Source organism: Balaenoptera musculus, chromosome 6 (genome assembly GCF_009873245.2).
Source record: "Balaenoptera musculus isolate JJ_BM4_2016_0621 chromosome 6, mBalMus1.pri.v3, whole genome shotgun sequence".
NCBI classification, from domain to species: Eukaryota; Metazoa; Chordata; class Mammalia; order Artiodactyla; family Balaenopteridae; genus Balaenoptera; species Balaenoptera musculus.
In genome coordinates this window covers 114,532,301-114,540,664 of record NC_045790.1, presented here as the reverse complement: position 1 = coordinate 114,540,664, position 8,364 = coordinate 114,532,301, and the positions used below count along the sequence as shown (strand labels likewise).

The 8,364-nt window shown below is 56.2% G+C and overlaps 1 long non-coding RNA gene across 1 annotated transcript; it reads right to left on the bottom strand.

Moving 5' to 3' along the window:
- Window positions 1–215: 215 nt before the first annotated feature.
- LOC118897224 lies at window positions 216–2,823 on the bottom strand. The gene is made up of 3 exons (XR_005020377.1): window positions 2,618–2,823; window positions 1,179–1,354; window positions 216–792 (listed from the first exon to the last, which is right to left on the bottom strand). It is a non-coding gene; the product is annotated as an uncharacterized LOC118897224 (long non-coding RNA).
- Between the last annotated feature and the right edge of the window lie 5,541 nt (window positions 2,824–8,364).

Here is an 8,364-nt window from a genome sequence, read left to right as displayed (position 1 = left end):
CACCCGCATACACAGAAAGGCACACGTTATACAGACACACATGCAGATACACACACATGCACACACACACTTTATAAAAAATTGAAGCATCAACTAAAGTAGAAGAGACATGAACATCCCACCCTCAGAGGTGACCATGGTGAGTGGTTTGGTGTGTATCTCTCAGGCTCTGTGTCTCTCACACGCAGATTCATTTACGGCTGTGTGTCTCTGTAGACAGAATGTGGTCCTTCTCAAAAGGCGAGAGCGGCCAGGGAGTGAGCGCTTTGGGTCAGGTTTTCCTTCTGCAAGTGAAACAGTCTGCCCCGAGACTGTGGGGAAGGATGCACGTGACTGTGAATGTACTCGATGCTCATGAAGTGCACGATTTAAAATGTAAAAAATTAAATGCCACTATATTAAGGCCTAAAATAAAAGACATCGCAAATAATGTGAAATGAAAAAGTAAAAATTAAAAAAGCAAAAACAGAACAGAAATAACAGGGGAGGGGAGGGAAAGTTCTGGGTTGGGGGGAGCAGGTAGAAGGTGTGGGTCAGAGCTGGCATTGAGGGCGGAGCCGGAGCTGGTTCTCCCTGCCGGGCTGGCGGGTCCAGGGCTGGCTCTGGGTCTCCACAGGAGCGGGTGCAGGTGACCTTCCCAGGCCGTCTGGGGTCCTCGTTCTGGAGACCCCTTCATGTCGGCACTCACCCCAGCCTGTGCTGCCCTCGTGGGCCGTGTGGATACCCCTCACTCAGGGAGACGGAGGGGGTGTCCCCGTCGACCAGCCCCTCACTGGTCTCCCAAGTGGAGCTCTGAAAAGACAGTGACCGGCAGTGGCCCTGAGGACTCAGAGCCCTGCCCGCCCTACGCTGATGCTTTTTCTGCCCACTGGACCCTCTGCTCCCAGATCAGGCACCCACCTGTGTCTGCACAGACCTTACCTGGGATGAAGTGAGACCCACCTCCAGGACTGGGGATAAACCTCGGGCAGAAGGGCACCGCCCCAGCTCCCCACATCCCACCCTGTGACCTTGACCTGGGGGGTCAACACGACTGGTCCACCAGGCTTCTGGCCCCTCATCGGGGCAGGCCAACTAGACACAAACCCTCTCTTCCACGCACACCAGGAGGGGACACAGAGCTCCCCAGGTGGGACCCCAGAGGCGGCCTGGTCAGGAATGGGCTGCCCTGGGCCTACCTGTGTCACTTTAGGGTGCCTCCGGGGAAATGGCCAGACGCGTCTGTGACCGCGGCCTCAGTACATCAGGACGCAGCAGGACACGTTGCTCATTCCAGGGCTCTGGCCAAGCGCACTGGGCAGGGGCTTCTCTAGAACGTGGTGCCTGGTGACCGGGTTCCAAGTTCTGTTGGGCTCTGTCATCGGGGAAGTGAGGTCACTTCCTAGGGTCCCCATACTCGGGCTTCCTGCTCAGACATGAGCTCCCCAAGGGCCCTTCCGGGCTGCTGACTGCTCACCCCCACCCCATGCTGTGTCCCTGCATGGTGACACCAACAGGGAGGCCTGGGTGCCGCCAGGACCCCAGCTCTGGGGACACAGCTGGGTTCAGACCTGGCTCCTCCTTGTCACCAGTGATGTGACCCTGGACAGGCTGTGTGCCTCTCAGGGCCTCACCAGTCTCCCCACCTGCACAGTGGGGTCATTCTAACATCTGCTTCCTAGAAATGTCATCAGGCGTAGACACCTATGAACACCTACGGTGCCTGTAAAACCCGTGGGCTGGGATCACACGGAGGTCATGCACAGACTTAGCAGTGGGAAGACCACGGAAAGGGCTGGTGTAGCACAGAATACAACTCACACAGGCCTGGGTCTGCCCGGGGGTCTAGGGACAGTCGCTTCCCCTCCTATCTCTTTCTCAGCACCCCGTGAGGGGTGAAAGGAATGACACTCTGACATCAGGCCCCTCTAGCAACAACCTTCCAGGTCCTCCTGTCATGTTTAAACTCAGGTCCAGGCGTCTCACCTCGGCCTGTGGGTGGGCCGCCCCACGACGGCTCCCAGCCTCCCCGCCTCTGCCACACATGCCTGTGTCGTCCCTCCCCTGAGGGTGGATGGGCTTTGGGACTGGGTTCGAACGGATAGAATTGGGCAAAAGGGATGGGCGGTTTTTTCCAAGACTGGTTTATGAAAAGTCTGTGACTTTCTGCCTGGTTCCCTCCCTCCTGTGTTCATTCTCTCTCCCTGTCTCTGGTCCAGTGTTCTAGAGAAGCAAGATCAGGTATTAACGAGCTGCCCTAAGAGGCTCCAGTGCAAAGAACCGACACTGGGTCCCGGCCCACAGACAGGAAAGACCCGAGCCCCCGTCCAAACTGAGTCCCGCCAATAACCCGAGAATGATCTCAGAGACAGACCCCACCCTGACTGAGCCTCAGCTGAGACCACAGCCCAGCCTCCTGGGGGACCGCGGGGCAGAGGCTCCCAGCTGAGCTGAGCCTGCGTCCTGGTCACAGACACTGAGAGGGGCAGTGTTTGTTCTTGTAAGCGCTAAGTTAGGGGATGCTGTCGCATGGCACAGACACCAGGACGTCCTTCCAGCCCCGGGTCTGGCCCTGCCCCCCCATCCCCCCACCTCCGCTCCTCCCCGCTCTCTCCAGCCACACTGGCTCCTGTCTCACCTGCTCTCCGGCCAAATTCTCTTCTGCCTCCGAGTCTCTGCACCTTTGAGCTCCGCCCCAGCTCACCGCTCACAGAGTGTGCAGGGCTGGCTGCTCTTGTCTTTCTGGTCCTGGCATCAGTGTCACCAGGGAGCCTTTTAGACCCCCAGGGGCTCCCGGCCCTTCCTCCGGGGCCCTGACCCATTTCCCTAGAGCACTTGCTCTTCTCTCTCACGTGGATTTGCTTTATCTGCCCCTCCAGGCTATGAGCTCCTGCAGGGCAGGGACCACCTGTCATGTCAGCACCGCCCCCGGGCCTAACACAGCCCCTGCTCAGGGTGAGTGCAGGGGGGACAGTAGCTGAATGATCTATAGGGGGTCTCAGAGCCCCCTCCCGCTTCTGAGCAGCTCCCACTGTGTGTGGGCCTGGAGGCTAACAATAAAAGGTGCGTGTTGGATCCGCGGCAGGGGGACGCCCAGAATGACCCCGGGTGTCCCTTCCCTGCTCCAGTTGCTCCATCCAGTAGAGTGTGCACAGCCCTCCCCCTGGTGGTCAGCCCCGGAACTGCAGCCCCAGGCAGGAGACCAGAAAACTAACCATAGAACTTGTTGGGGGTCCTCAAGGCAGTGGTTCCACCGGGGCCGAGGGAGCAAAGGAGCAGGACCTGCCGGCTCCTGGGGGACGAGAGGGACCTCAGAGCCTCTCTTGCTCCCCTCGTTCCCTCCACTGTCCTGGTGTCCAGTTCACTCCGGAGGCCTCCTCATCCCAACCAGGGCAGTGACTCCACCCACTTCCAAATGAGGACCCCCCAGGCGCCAACAAGGAGGGTCTTGCCCCTGGTCCCCGATGAGTGGTCCAGTCTCTGCCACCTTCCGCACCCCAGGTCCCCCGTCCCCCAAGTCCCCAGGCTGTCCCTTGCTCAGAAGGGCCTCAGGGGGTAGAAAGAATTTTCCAAGGACTTGGAGCACAGTGGGTCTGCGATGGAGAACCAAGGTCAGCAGACTCCTCTGCAAGCTTATGGGACCTTAGGGATCACCCTGTCTGTGCACCCACTTTACAGAGAAGTAAGCTGAGGCCTCCTCTCCTGTAGCCCCTCCACAGTAGGGAGGGGGGTCTCATCCTAGTGCCCGGTGCCAAGAGTAGTGGACACAGGGCCCAGACCCTGTCTTCTCCAGGCAGCTCTAGCGATGGCCCAGGCCAGGCAGCCCCCTGCGCACCCCTTCCATCAGCCTGGCATCTCTCACCTCCCTATGCTAGGGCCGGGCATGTTGCTAGGGGGTCATTATCCCTGCCCCGTGGCAGAGCTGCCCCCAACCCCCTCCTTCTCACCCCTTGTTCCTCCCCCGTGTGCACTCCCCTCTGACCCCCGGCAGGACAGTCAGTGTGTGAGTGTGTGTGTGTGCACGCGCTCACATGTGCCCTCATGGAGACGCCCAGAGGAATCAGCCCCACATGGGAAGGGGTGGGCAGGGGTCCTCCAGGATCTGAGGGGCTCTCATCCCAGAGTAAGCCCCATGGGAGGGTTGAGGCTGGCGGGGGAGGCGGGAACCGTCCCCGCTCCTCTGGACTCTGCCCACCTCCCAGCCCCAGGCAGACCCTGCCTCTCCCGGCCTCGTGACGGGTTGGACGCGGACCTGCATCAGCCCAGCTCTGCGAGGACGCCCCCGGGCTCTCCCCTCTGGACCGTGTGGGGAGGACCCGCTCAGGGTCGTTCTGGCCTCCCTCCCGCGTGGCTGCCCGGCCTCATGTTCACGGCCGGACGCGCACACAAGACCCAGGATGCTGCGTGCACGTGACTGCGCCCCACAGAGCGCATGCGCAACGCCTACGGCTTCCCGCGCGGCTGGTCCCGTGTCCCAACCCCTGCTAGCTGCTCTACGACACCCTCGCCGCGTTGCAGAACGCCGGGCTGGGTGGGTCGGACATCTGGGGGGACACATGGGTCACTGAATATACCCCCACCCGCTCTCCTCGTCTCCAAGCTCCATCCCAGGGTGCAGCTCGGGGCATGGCTGGGTCAGGGGGACCTGGAGGGGGCAGTAGACACCCAGTCCGGGCAGGGAGAAGGTCAGGTCCCCCTTCTCCTCCTCCTCTCCCCCCACCCCACATTGGTCTCCTCACAGTACCCCGGACCCAAGGTCCAGCCTGTCCCTGGCTGCGGTCCTGGCTGGAGGAGGAGGGGCCGGAGGGGGCCCACCACCCCTATGGGCGAGTGTTGGGGGCACTTACAGTTATTAGGGAGCCCTCTGGGCACTCAGTGATTTCGCCCCACTTTGCAGGGGAGCAGCGGCCCCAGCACTGAAGGCCACTCAGCTCTGAGTGACCAAGTCCAGCCGTGAACGGGGGACGCAGAATCACTGCTCTTCACCCTCACGGAGCCCGAGGTGACCAGGGACAAGGAGGCTGCCTCAGTTTCCTCCCTGTGCAGCGGGGGCTGTGGGGGTCATCTGCCTCCTCCCAGGGCTGGGCACGCTGCCTGGAGGGTCCACAGATGGCCTCTTGTCCGAGTAGCCGTTCAGGAGAGTTCTGTACCCAGAGAGGTGTGAGTGAGGGGACCAAGGGGACGCCCGCCCACCCAGCTCAGCATGAAGCTCTTGTACGTGTCGCTGTTCTGACGTCCAGGCTGGCGTGCGGGATGTAGCATCGCCCACCTGCTGGATGGAGCGAGGCAGTGAGGACCTATGCTGCAGGTCCTGAGACACAGCCCTCGTGTGCCGGAGGCTCCCCGGGCTTGCCGGACGCTGAAGACGAGGTGCTGCTGGAGGCAGAGCTCGGCTGAGGAATTTGGGGACCTCGGGGAGGTCAACTTCCTTGACTGTGGAGTGTGGCGTGATCTGCAGACTCCCTGACCCTGCAGAGCTCCCTGAGCCAGCATCTGGCTCCTGGGCTTCTTGGCCTTTTTGAGGGGGTGGAGTGGGGAACACTGGCCCCAAGAAGGGAAGGGCTGGGAAGGGCTGTCAGGGAGCATTGGGAAGGCACCTTCTTTCCTGGTCATCAGGGGACTCTGGGTAAAGCTCATCTCCCCACTTCAGGCTGGTGTCCCCACTGCTGAGGTCAGGGCCCCACCTGAGCTGGTCACAGCACCTGGAGTGGGAGCTGTCCCTGGTCCTGGAGTCTGTGTTGGGGCCTGGTGGCTGGAGGGCAGGGCCAGCTCTGCAGTGGTCACACTCACTAGGAGAGAGGGTGCTCTGGGGGAACCCGTCGGTACAAATGGCTGTGACACACATTTGCATGTGTCCTCACTGGGAGGTCAAGCATCTCTGACATACACTGACCATGTGTGTCTCCTCTCATTGGAATTGCATGCGTTTGTTCTTTGTCGCTTTAAAAAACATTGGGGCTTCGCTGGTGGCGCAGTGGTTGAGAATCCACCTGCCAATGCAGGGGACACGGGTTCGAGCCCTGGTCCGGGAAGATCCCACATGCCGCGGAGCAACTAAGCCTGTGCGCTGCAACTACTGAGCCCGTGTCCCACAACTACTGAGGCCTGTGCGCTGCAACTACTGAGCCCGTGTCCCACAACTACTGAGGCCCGTGCACCTAGAGCCCGTGCTCCACAAGGAAGAGTAGCCCCTGCTCGCCACAACTAGGGAAAGCCTGCACGCAGCAACAAAGACCCAACGCAGCCAAAAATAAGTAAGTAAATAAAACAATAAAACAAAAAATTGATTTCTGAGCGTTTTTTGGACTACAGGGAGGTTAACTTTTTTCTGGCTTTGGGTTTTGAGGAATGCTGTTCCAGTTTGTGGTTTGTTTTTCCAGCTTTCTACATTTTCTTGTTTCTATTTTGGCCACAGGAAGAGCCAAGCATTTCCTGTCTGTTTTCTGGCTTTGGTGTCACACTTAGAACAGGGCCTCTACCCTGACATTATGCATGTATTTACTAAAGGGCTTCATCTTATACATCTAATCTTTAATCCATCAGGGATTTCCCTTTCATACAACAAAAATGCTGTTTAACACCCAGAATACAAAAATTAACTACAACCTCTCAAAATATGTGTGCAGACATGAAAAGGTATCTAGTCTGTGGTTCCATTTATTTAATAAAATCCATAATAGTAAAAGAACAGAGAAGGAATGCAGATGAGGGGTTGCATTGGGCTGAGGGAGGGAGGAATGGGGAGTGAGTGCTTTCAGTCAGGGTTTCCTTTAGGAGAATGAAATATTCTGCAACTAAATAGTGGTGATGGTTGCACAGCATAGTGAATGTACTTAGCGCTCATGAACTGTAACATTTAAAATGATCAAAGCCTTAAATTTTATTTAATTTAAAACCTGAAATATATGATGCCGTAAAAATGTAAAACAAAAAATAAAATTAAAAAATAACCGGACATGGGACTTCCCTGGTGGTGCAGTAGTTAAGAATCTGCCTGCCAATGCAGGGGACACAGGTTCGAGCCCTGGTCTGGGAAGATCCCACATGCCGCAGAGCAGCTAAGCCCGTGTGCCACAACTACTGAGCCTGCACTCTAGAGCCCGCGAGCCACAACTACTGAGCCCGCATGCTGCAACTACTGAAGCCCACGTGCCTAGAGCCCATGCTATGCAACAAGAGAAGCCACCGCAATGAGAAGCATGTGCACCGCAACTAAGAGTAGCCCCCGCTCGCCGCATCTAGACAGAGTCTGCACACAGCAACGAAGACCCAACACAGCCAAAAATAAATAAAATAAATAAATTTTTAAAAAAATAACCAGACACAATAGCAGGGGAGGGGAAGGAAAGTCCTAGTGGGGTAGCAAGCTGAAGGTGTGGCTTGAAAACTGGCATGAGGGGTGGGTCCGGAGCGAGATCTCCCCGCAAGGATGGTGAGTCCTCATCTGCTCTGGGTTGCCTGCAGGAGCAGGTGCAGGTGCAGGTGTCGGCTCTCCCTCAGGAGTGGTGGCAGCTGTGCTGGCATCAGGTTTCCATGAGGAGCAGGTGATGACTCTCCCTGCAGGGGTGCTGGGAGCTGTCTCCTGGTCTCCTGCAGGAGCTGCTCCAGATGCTGGTCCTCACTCCAGAGCTGCTGGTACGACTGACAGTGGTGTTGGCTGCAGCTCTGGAGCTGCTGGTGGAGGTGGCACTTCAGCTGCAGGTGGACATTCCTCAGGCTCTGGAGCTGCCTTTACTTCTGCACTGACTCTGCACCTGCACCTGTCTCCTGTGAATGGACAGGAACTGGAGTTGAAGCCACCTCTAGTTCCTGAGCTGATGCTGGAGCTGTGAGAGGAGCAGAGAGCACCCACACACCTGCCTTTCCAGGGTCTTTTTACATATTCTACTTGTAAAAATGTATTTTATGTATTCTATTTACATAATCTACATTTATATCTATTACAGTCAAATCAGTAGATTAATGGAGAACTGAGAGAACATATTTTTCAACATGTATTAGAAATGAGAAAAACATTCCATATTGCTCAATGAGATAGAGATTATTTGTAACAGCACAAAATTGTAAATAATGTCAAATTAGGGGGGCAATTAAATAAACTAATTTATCCATACATTGAAATACCATATGTTAGTTTTTTTTAAAGAAGAATGGGATAAATCTACATATACAAACATGATCATCTACACTTTTTGTTGAGTGAAAATGTCAGGTTTCAGAATGTGACTTGAATGATGGTAACATTTAGGGAAAAATAACATCACATTACTGGATTCATCTTATGATGTATATTTTAAAATTTGGGAGTGATTTGGTATTTTGTTTAATTTTTGCATGTGTATTCTTAAATCAATTTGGTTTTGTATCAGTTAGCTTTTGCTGTGT